The sequence below is a fragment of the Dioscorea cayenensis genome, chromosome 2, assembly GCF_009730915.1.
Source record: "Dioscorea cayenensis subsp. rotundata cultivar TDr96_F1 chromosome 2, TDr96_F1_v2_PseudoChromosome.rev07_lg8_w22 25.fasta, whole genome shotgun sequence".
In the NCBI taxonomy this organism is placed as follows: Eukaryota; Viridiplantae; Streptophyta; class Magnoliopsida; order Dioscoreales; family Dioscoreaceae; genus Dioscorea; species Dioscorea cayenensis.
In genome coordinates, this window is record NC_052472.1 from 10,726,775 (window position 1) to 10,736,619 (window position 9,845).

Below are 9,845 nucleotides of genomic sequence, written 5' to 3' on the forward strand. Positions count from 1 at the left end.
AATGACGTGGTTCCATCCTGGCACCCTCTGTCATTCCTTCAATCATTTCTCTTAACAAAAAATAATAATAAAACAAATACCAAATAAATAAACAAAACTTCAGGGACCTCTTCATAAAAACTGCCCTCTCTCGTGAGATCTCCTTCTCGATTCCCCCTCTCTCTCTCTCTCTCTCTCTCTCTCTCTCTCTCTCTCTCTCTCTCTCGCCGTGTCTTCATGATTCTTAACCCTCTCTTTCTCTTTCTCCAACATCAATTTTTTAAGAAGGGAATGATGAAGAACTCGGTGTCAGATCAGAGCTTGTGCATCGAGAGTAAGGAAGAGGATGAGGTTAAGGAGGAGGAGCCGAGGAGGCGGGGAACAAGATACCGCCGGACGACGAATCCGATGGCTCCGATTCTTGCTCCGTTGGTAGCCCTCGGCGCAGCAGACCGAGCTCGTATAACACTACTTGGCCTCAGAGTTACAGGTACGACTTCTGTTCCTTTCCGAGCTCGCATTGTTGGAATTGTTAAGGGAAAATAATAATAATAATAATAATAATAATAATAAATATAGGATTTTTTAAGAATAAATTTATTATGTTCTTTACCTTATTATTCAATTTATAATATTTAAAGTAAAAAACAGAAAATCCAAACAACTACAACAAAATAAAAGATTGATTAACAACCTTGAATTATTCTCTAATAAGTATAACAAAAAGATTTTGAGTGAACTTCATCAAAAGATATTTGGGCTTTCTAAAGGAGCACAGTTATTTGAAGTTCAGAAATAGATTGTTCAGGCATGTTTAGGAGAAGGTTCTATAATAATATATTATATCAAGATGAACAAGTTGTGGGATAGGTTACAATCCTTGAGGATTTTACCATCTTGTTCTTAAGATATTGCTTGTTCTTGTGGTATTACACAAACTGTGCAGAAATGTGAAGAAAAGTAGAAATCAATGTAGTTTTTAATGGGACTTCATGAGTAGTATACCAACATATATACGTGGAAACATTTTGATGATGAAACCTCATCCTACAGTATCACATGCTTATTCCATCTTTATTCAATAGGAAAAGTAGAGAGAGATTTACTCTGGTTCTTAGTTTTTGCCAGATTTAGCTTCAATGATCAAAATATTAAAGGAAATACTCACAATATACATAGAAACAATTTTCAGAAGGGAAGAGAGGATCGAAGAAAGAATATGTTATGTGATTTTTGCAAGAAGCCAGGCTGTTTGAAAGAAAGATGCTTTAAACTGCAAGGTTATCCTACAAGTTTCAAGAATTTTAAAGACAGGAGGTTTGCAACTAATGTTATGGGAGAAAACTTTGATAATAATACATCTACTAATGCTAATATCACTGCTGATCATGCCACCACTCACATACCAAAACTTACCAAAGCACAATACAACAAGTTGATGGATTTTCTTAATCACAATGCAACAGTAATGAATTCTATCAGTACAACCAATTTTGTTGGTAAAATCCTTAAGGGCCGTTTGGTTCATAGTAATGACATATTACCACGTAATGAGATTACAGTGGTTATATGGGTGGGAATGTTATATAGTTGGGAATATTGTGGTAATTTGATATAACCATGTTTGGTTTGGAACTCCTATTATCGGGAATAGTTTATTACCAAGTTATGGGATTACTACATGCTTGGTAATTCAAGATAGACACCAAATTTGGTGGTAATAGGATTATCAACTTTCTTGGTAATGTTCTCAAGTTGGTAATGTGACAATACCATCCAGATTACCACTAGTGCAATGCCAAACGTGGTAATATTTTTTCAGATTACCACGTAACACTTGGTAATCTTTCTACATTACAGTGAATCAAACAGCCCCTTAATACTTTACATGGTTCATGCATTTTTTTAGTAATAGCAATATATAATTGTCTTCATCCAACAATTTTGGGATTATAGATTCATGTGCTAGTGATCACATTTGTCATGATCCTGTTTTATTTCTAAACCTTACTCCCATTCTTAAAACTTTTAACATTATATTCCCTATAGGAAATACTATAAAAGTATTATTTATTGGCACAATATATCACAATTGCTCCAAAACTTTCTTTGACAAATGTCCTCTTTATTCCCAATTTTGTTATAACTTACTTTGTGTTAGCAAGTTCATTAATCAAATGCACTACAAAATTATTTTTACAGCTAATCTTTGTTTAATGCAAAACCCTTTAGTAAAGATGACTTTGGTTCTAGATTGTAATATTTTGTGCAACCATTGTCTAGGACTTAACAAACACTAGGAGAAGTCTATACCATGACACCCTTTTTTTATGCTTGTTTCACCGTATTTTCTGTTTATGTGTTGTTTCTCATTTTTTTTTTACTTTGCATTTACACTCCACTATTTTGATTAGGTTAATTAATTGTGGGATTTAGAGTTAATACTAGTATTCTCTAGATCTATGTGGATCGATAACCTTCTTTCACACCGTTCTATATTACCTGATCTATGCATACACTTAAGTAAAGTAGGTGACTATGGTTCCCTATCATCTATACAAACTAGATCAATTTGTGACTTATTCACATAGATATATGGGGGCCTTATCACACACCAACATACAAAGGCTAAAAATATTGGGGTTGTAGAAAGAAAACATAAACATTTACTTGCGACTTCCAGAGCTCTTTTATTCCAATCTAAATTACCATTAAAATATTGGGGTGAATGTATATTAACATAAACTTATGTAATTAATAGATTTCCATCAAAGTTTTTGAAGAATAAAACTCCTAATGAGGTATTATTTGGGAATAAACCAGATTATTCTTACTTAAGAAACTTTGGCTATTACTATATTTCACCTATAGAAAAACACTTACATAAATTGGAACCAAGAGCTATAGCCAATGCATTTTTAGGTTATCCTTTGGCGAAAAAGGTTATCTTGCTCTTAATATGAAAACCCATAAAATTCATAATTCTAGGAATATAGTCTTTTATGAATCAGTGTGCCCTTTTAAACAATTTAATCAGCCTAAATCCTAAACTTTGCCACAAACTTTTACAAACTATATTCCTGAAATAATTTCTCAAACTTTTCCTGATTCATTACAAAATCCAGTTTCTGAAAATGCCTCAATGCAGAATTCTTTTGGTTTAAATCCTTTTGATTTAAATCCACCTTTAAGAAGGCCAACAAGGACACACATACAACCTGGTTATTCACAAGATTATTGATGCATTCTCGCAAGTATACGAGTCATACACAAGTAATACAGTGATACCCCATGAGGGGTAGGGTTGTCAAACCACAAGAACTGGACTCAAAGTACTCACTCTTCTTCCGATGTCTAGTTAAGCAAGAATGGATTGGTTTTAAGAAAAGAAACAATTAAACAAGGGTGAGAATAGGTGGAGATAAAGGATGGATTTGGAATGAAGTTTTCAACGATAAGAGATTAATGCCCCGGGATGATTCCTATGAACTATAGCATACCTACTTGCTTCTAAAACCTACCAGGTACATTCTAAAGTTCAAGTGCGTGCTCATAAGCAATGTTGCATCTATGATTCTCAAGTACACCAAGTTTTGCCTAGATAACTATGTATTTCAAACACATCAAGTTTTGCAATCACACAAGTAATCACAACTATGGTAATTGACATAGGGGTTAATGATCAGAGTATAACCTATGCAGCGCTCGCCCTACGCGATCAGCATGCTGCCAAGAAAAACAAACCTAAGGATAGCTAAATCGCCACAACCATGAAGGAACCAAGAGAATGGCGCCAAAGTGTAAGAGAGAAAAAGTAAACTCTCTAGATTGAGATGAAAGCTTTACAACCAGACAAGACTCTCTTCCTTAGGGCACACCGGCCTCTAAGCTTACAAGAAGAGAGGAGAAGAGAGAAATGAGAATGAGAGGATGATCATTCATGGAGAAGGAAAGCCCTCTACATAGCCATGAGAAGGGTATCTTGGCAAAGGGGAAAGAGACGACCGAATTCCCATGAATTCCAAGGCCGAGGAGAAAATGACGGAACGGGTTCTCATCCAATGGCTACACACCGAATAGTCAGGGTCTGTCGTCACTATGTATTCCCCACTCTTGTCTTTTGTCTGTCCACAGTGCCAGATAATCGCTGCCCATCCACCCTGGATATCTCGATAATCATCCCTGCTCATAGAGGGACAGTCTCCGCCCATACGCTTCTGCTCATATGGACGATGATCAATATTCTCTAAGTCTTGCCAGTTGAGCAGGTCGCTAGTTCACTCTTGGTCACGAAACCAGATCATGGCCAAGTAAAATATCCGACCGTACAGATGTGCTGAAAACAATCTAAGGGATTGGAAAAACCACCCCCAACATCGTCTGGCCTTGTAACGCCCGCGCTAAGGGCGTGACGCCGAAAAGCCCTTTAATAGTAATCCATACATTGAGCTTTACCAAGATAACTATGCATGATCCAACAAATCAAGTTATGCAACACAAAATTAAACACATGAATCTAGAAGAACTCTGTAGACATTAAAAATAAGTAGTCAAGGCATACAAAACATCATAGTTCACGTCTCGGGGCGCCGTGGATGGTAAGCCCCTTATGGACGAGTACAACCAAGAAGACAAAGATAAAGAGCTAAAGGAAGAAAACATGACTCCCTCCTTCTCAAGATGATTTTCCTAATTTAGCTCCGATATGCTAACCCCACTTCTCTAGTGGCTCCAACTCACCCTTGATCCCTTTAGAAGGTGTAATGAAGCCTGATCTTCGCTCTCATCAAATTCCTCCCGGTGGAGAGAAGAGTCCCCAAACAAAGATGAGATTGAAACCCTAGAATCTAGAGTTAAAATGGGCAGTTTCCAACTCGACACTGGGCTAAGTACGGTCGTGCTTTCGATTGTGCTTCCTTGGTTGGGCTTTTGAGTGAATTGGTGAAGCACTGGCCTGGATTTTCTAGTGGAGGGAGCATGATCGTGTTTGGATCATGTTTCACTTGAGCGCGATCGTGCTAGGAGCAAGCGAAGCGTGTTTCCCCTGTTAAGCAGAAAAATGCCTCATATCTGAAATATTCAGTGGGAGGAACACGCTCATGCCCGATCGTGTTTGGCTTGAGAGTACCCTCTTGCTTGAGTTTTTGCTGGGCGTTCTTCCAGGCAGAGGTAATCAGTGGGATAGAGCAGGATCGTGCTCTGCCCATGTTCAGCTTGAGCACTTAGCAAATATCTTTGTTTTTTTCAGCTCGTTTCATCACCGAATTCACTCCAAATTGCTTTGAACTTGCACATGGAACAACTATACCCAAAATAGCACCGAATATACACAAAATTATGCTAAAAGGATGAGTAAAATAATGAATTGATGGTAAATAAATATGATATGAAATGCACTCATCAAATACCCCCACACTTAAATGTTTGCTTGTCCTCAAGCAATCTTACATCACTCATTAAAAGAAAGGATGAGTGCAATACTTCTAATCTTAGGAGGATGGCAAATTCTCAAGTTTAGGGGAAACCATGAGCGTTAGTCCAACAATAATGCACAATAAAAGGCTACACTTTTACTTTAAAGACCTCATGCGTATGCGAAAACCCTAAATTGAGTGCCCCAAAGTCTCCAGAAATTAACCTATGCTATTTGACCATTATTCCAATTAAACATAGTGGGTAGTAGTTTCATACACCCTAGATGTAGCCTTTCCCCCGGTTTCATCAAATATACACTTGTAATGCCCAAAATTCGACTACTCAAGAGCGACTTTCACTCTTCAAAGCCGATAGCTCTTTCTACCATCTTTTTACACACAAAATTTCAAAATAGGTTGGTAGGGCATCCCAATTAAGGGATCCGACTTCCAATACATTTTATTTTATTTTATTTTTTTGAAAAGAACTCAAAAAACTAAGCTTGGTCTTAAGAGAAAGGTTATCATCCTAGAACAGGTGGCTCCACAATTAGGGCAAAATGATGAGGTCTTAGGTCTTTAGAGTAAAAGAGAGTCTGCATTTTGGCTCCGATTAAGTCACTAACACACATATTCCCCTAAGTTTAAGAATTTCCAACAAAGTAATCATGGATCATCATTAGCAAAGAACTCAACCATAAAAACAAACATGCAACCCTCCCCCACACTTGAATGCTACAGTGTCCCTCAATGTAGAAATGTATGTCATGCATATAAAAATTTGAGAATAACACAACAAAACAGAATTGAAATGACTTTCCTGAACACGGAGAGTGATGATGCCGTTCTCAACGTGTGTGCTATCCAACTCCAAACAACCACACAATCCCTGAGATGAGTGAAGAGACACAAGTGAAACCCAGGGAAATAAAAATATCATAAAAAAACTAAAGATAACAAAACAACAAACTAGAAAAGCAAAGCAAAAGTAAGCAAACAAAATTGTAGTAGGGGACTGCCCTTGCTAACTGACTACAAAAGATGGAAATAAGAACACAAGAATAGAAATAAGAGAAAGGACTGGTGTTGTGGCGGTCAAGAAAGTGCACTCTCGTGCTGAGAATCATTGCTAGAAGAAATAAAGCTGGTCTGAGAACCCAAATCAGATGTATCAACTCTAATATGATGCGTGGGTAGCACTGGAGAAACCTGCTCAGGAGATAACCGCACGCCTAAATGCTCAGCAATATGCTCCATGCTCCTCTACACCAACTTCAATGTTGCTGAGGAACAGGTGACCTGGTCTAGGTAACTAGAGAGGTTGCAAGGTGGTGAACGTGATCTCTGATATGCAATGGTAGTGTGTGATGGAGAGGAAGGAGCAGCATCATCGGCAGGAAGAATATCAGCAGCAGCAGTCGAGGACGGATCAATGTGCTGCTTGACTTTGTACTCAGCCCCCCTTGGGGTTTGGACACATTGCAATATCCCCATCGACCTCAATATCTCAAGAGTCATAGATGCAACACCACCAACTATCCTTATCTTATTGGTCCCTTCCAAAATGCCTAGGCATCTTACCAGACGCGTGATATAGGGGCCAACAAAGAGAGTGTCAATGCGAGGATCGGTCCCCTGATGAGAAATGGATATAGCGACCTCGTAATCCAAATATAGATGAAACCCATCTACCATGCTCAGTAGAAAGTCAAAGTCACGGTGACTGACGACTCCAGTATTGTCGTAGCGTCCTGTCAAAGTGTGGTTGAGGACGAAATGGATATACTGGAGCGCAGGGGTGAGGAGGGTGGTGGCCTTGGTCAGATTGGGGTTATAGGCAGGAGTAGTGCTCAACTGCCTCCAAGCATCCTCAAGATATTCCCCAGTTGGCCGGGAAATTAATAGTGCATCATACTCGGGAGTTTCGAGTGAACTCCACGTCATAAAGCCCCAGTCAGATGGAGAAGTTAGTGAGACTCATCCGCTGTATCATACCATACACTTGGTACTGAATGAAATTGGTGTGATGGAATGAAACCATTCCCCGAGATAATTCAAAAGTGGCCAACACCTCAAGCGCTAGTTGCTCGTAAGTGTTATCGGTAATTTGGAAAAGCTGCTGCCATGCTTCGGCACACAATAACTGCTGAACCTCTGTCTCCAGACCAACCTCATGAAGGACATCCCAATCAATATCTCTCGATTCGCCAAATCAACGATGAGAGTCATTCATAGCGCTCCTGGTGCAACTGAGTATTGAAGGTAGGCACGTAGTCGGTGCTAGGAGTAGGGGCATTAGTTCTAGGCCTTTTAGAGACAATCTACTTCCTCGGCATGATCTGTAAAGGAAAATGAACATAATCAATACAAAGAGGCCAAGGAAACAGGGTGAACATGATCGTGTACATTGCACTCAAACTGCGCTCGATTTGAGGTGCACGATCATGCATCAGGCGGCCATCTTCCCGACGAGCCCTCACTCGTCACACAAGAAAACTCAGGGAGTTCAAAGAAAAATGACACGCATGAGATGTTGAAAGAAGCATTACATCAAGATGATGGACAATAGTAAACCCTAAATCAAAACAACAAAGTCTATGGCAGCTTACCAAGATCAACGGAGAATGTGTGAAAAATGGTGATCAAATGCGAAAAAAATCCGACAAGAAACAAAGTAGAACTCGTGAAAATTTATAGCCGAAGAGAAGAAAGTGAAAAGGCGAGAAATGGCGTGGAAGGATGCGACCAGCGACTATGTTTTAAAATGGAAGGATAGAAGTTGAACAATCACAACTGAGCACGCACAGAGCACATGCATGACATGGGCATCAGCGTACTGGGGTGTAAGCACGATTGTGCTCAGGGTGTGTCCTTCCCCCTGATTATTTCAGGAGAATTTCCCAAAGTCTCAAGGGGTCAGATATGATCGTGTAAAGCGCACGATGTCCATGCTGACCCTCCTGGCACACCCGTGCTCACCCTATGCTTGACCTGGAATGTTTCAAAAACTAGAACTAGTGAAAATCAGTAGGACAAGCATTGGTGTGCTCTGCCCGTGCTTGGTCTGAAAAATTTCCGGGTCAAGGGTTTTCCTTCTCTAAAGCAAGCAATACAAACACACAAGGGACAAAAAAAAAAAAATAAAACAAACTCACCAAAGGATATCAGAGATACACCAGAAAACCCAAGTTAAAACACCCTATAGCAGCAGAAGATGACAAAGAGAAAAACGACTAAAACAACATAACACAAACAAAAACAAAACACAACGACTTGGGTTGCCTCCCAAGAAGCACTTGTTTAATGTCACTAGCATAACGTACCTGTTCTGTGCTCAAGGAGGTTCGTCAAATCGAGACCTCTCAGAACTACCTAAAAAACAACTGCAAGGATAGGGCAATAAAGAATTTATTAGATTGATCTCACCAAAAATCCCCGAATTTGAGTAATTGGAAGTGTCCGGAATAGGTGGTGAGATGGGTATTTGTTTTCTTGGTAGTTACCTTTCTCCACCATTTCTTTACGCGGGAGATTTTTGTCTTTGGCGGTTCCGGTGATGCAGAAACTTCAATATACACCAACTTAAGACAAAAAGATTTTTCCATCACTTCCTCCCCCGCTTCATCATCAAAAAGATCATCTTCTAATAGCTAGGAGAGCTCATCTTTCAAGAAGGTATCCTACACGAATTCAAAAACAACTCCGTTAATGACATCTACACAATAACAAATGTCATCAAAATCCATATTGTGCCTCATAGAATCCTCAAGTTTTAAAAAAAACTTCCTCTTCTCCAACTCGGAGTGTCATTTGACCATCCTTAACATCAATAAGAGCTTTTGAGGTTGCTAAAAACGGCTTTCCCAAAATCAATTGGTACCTCAACCTTGCCATCAACATCGAGAATGACGAAATTCACAGGAAAAGTAAACATGTCCACCTTAACCAAAATATCTTCAAATATCCCTCTTGGTTACATGATGAACCTGTCGGCTAACTGTAGAGTCATAACAGTGGGGTTCGGTTCTCCAAGCCCAAGTTTTTGGAAGATTTTGTAGGGTATGAGGTTTATGCTTGCACCAAGATTAGAAAGAGCTTTCTCATTTACTAACACTCCTATTGTGCAAGGAACAATGAATCCTCCAGGGTCTTTCTCCTTCTTGGGGAGTTTGGTAGTGATCAATGCCGAACACTCTTCACTCAGTATCACTGAAGACATGTCCTCCAATTTCCTCTTATTCGTGAGCAACTCCTTCAAAAATTTAGCATACCTCAATATTTATGCAAGAGCTTCTACAAATGGGACATTAATGTGTAGATTCTTGAACATGTCAAGGAATTTCTTGTATTGCTCTTCCTGTTGATCCTTCTTCATCTTCACAGGGTAAGGGAGTCTTGGTTAATAAGCTGGCAATGTACTCTTTCCCTTACTCTATTCCGGTGCCTTCTCCC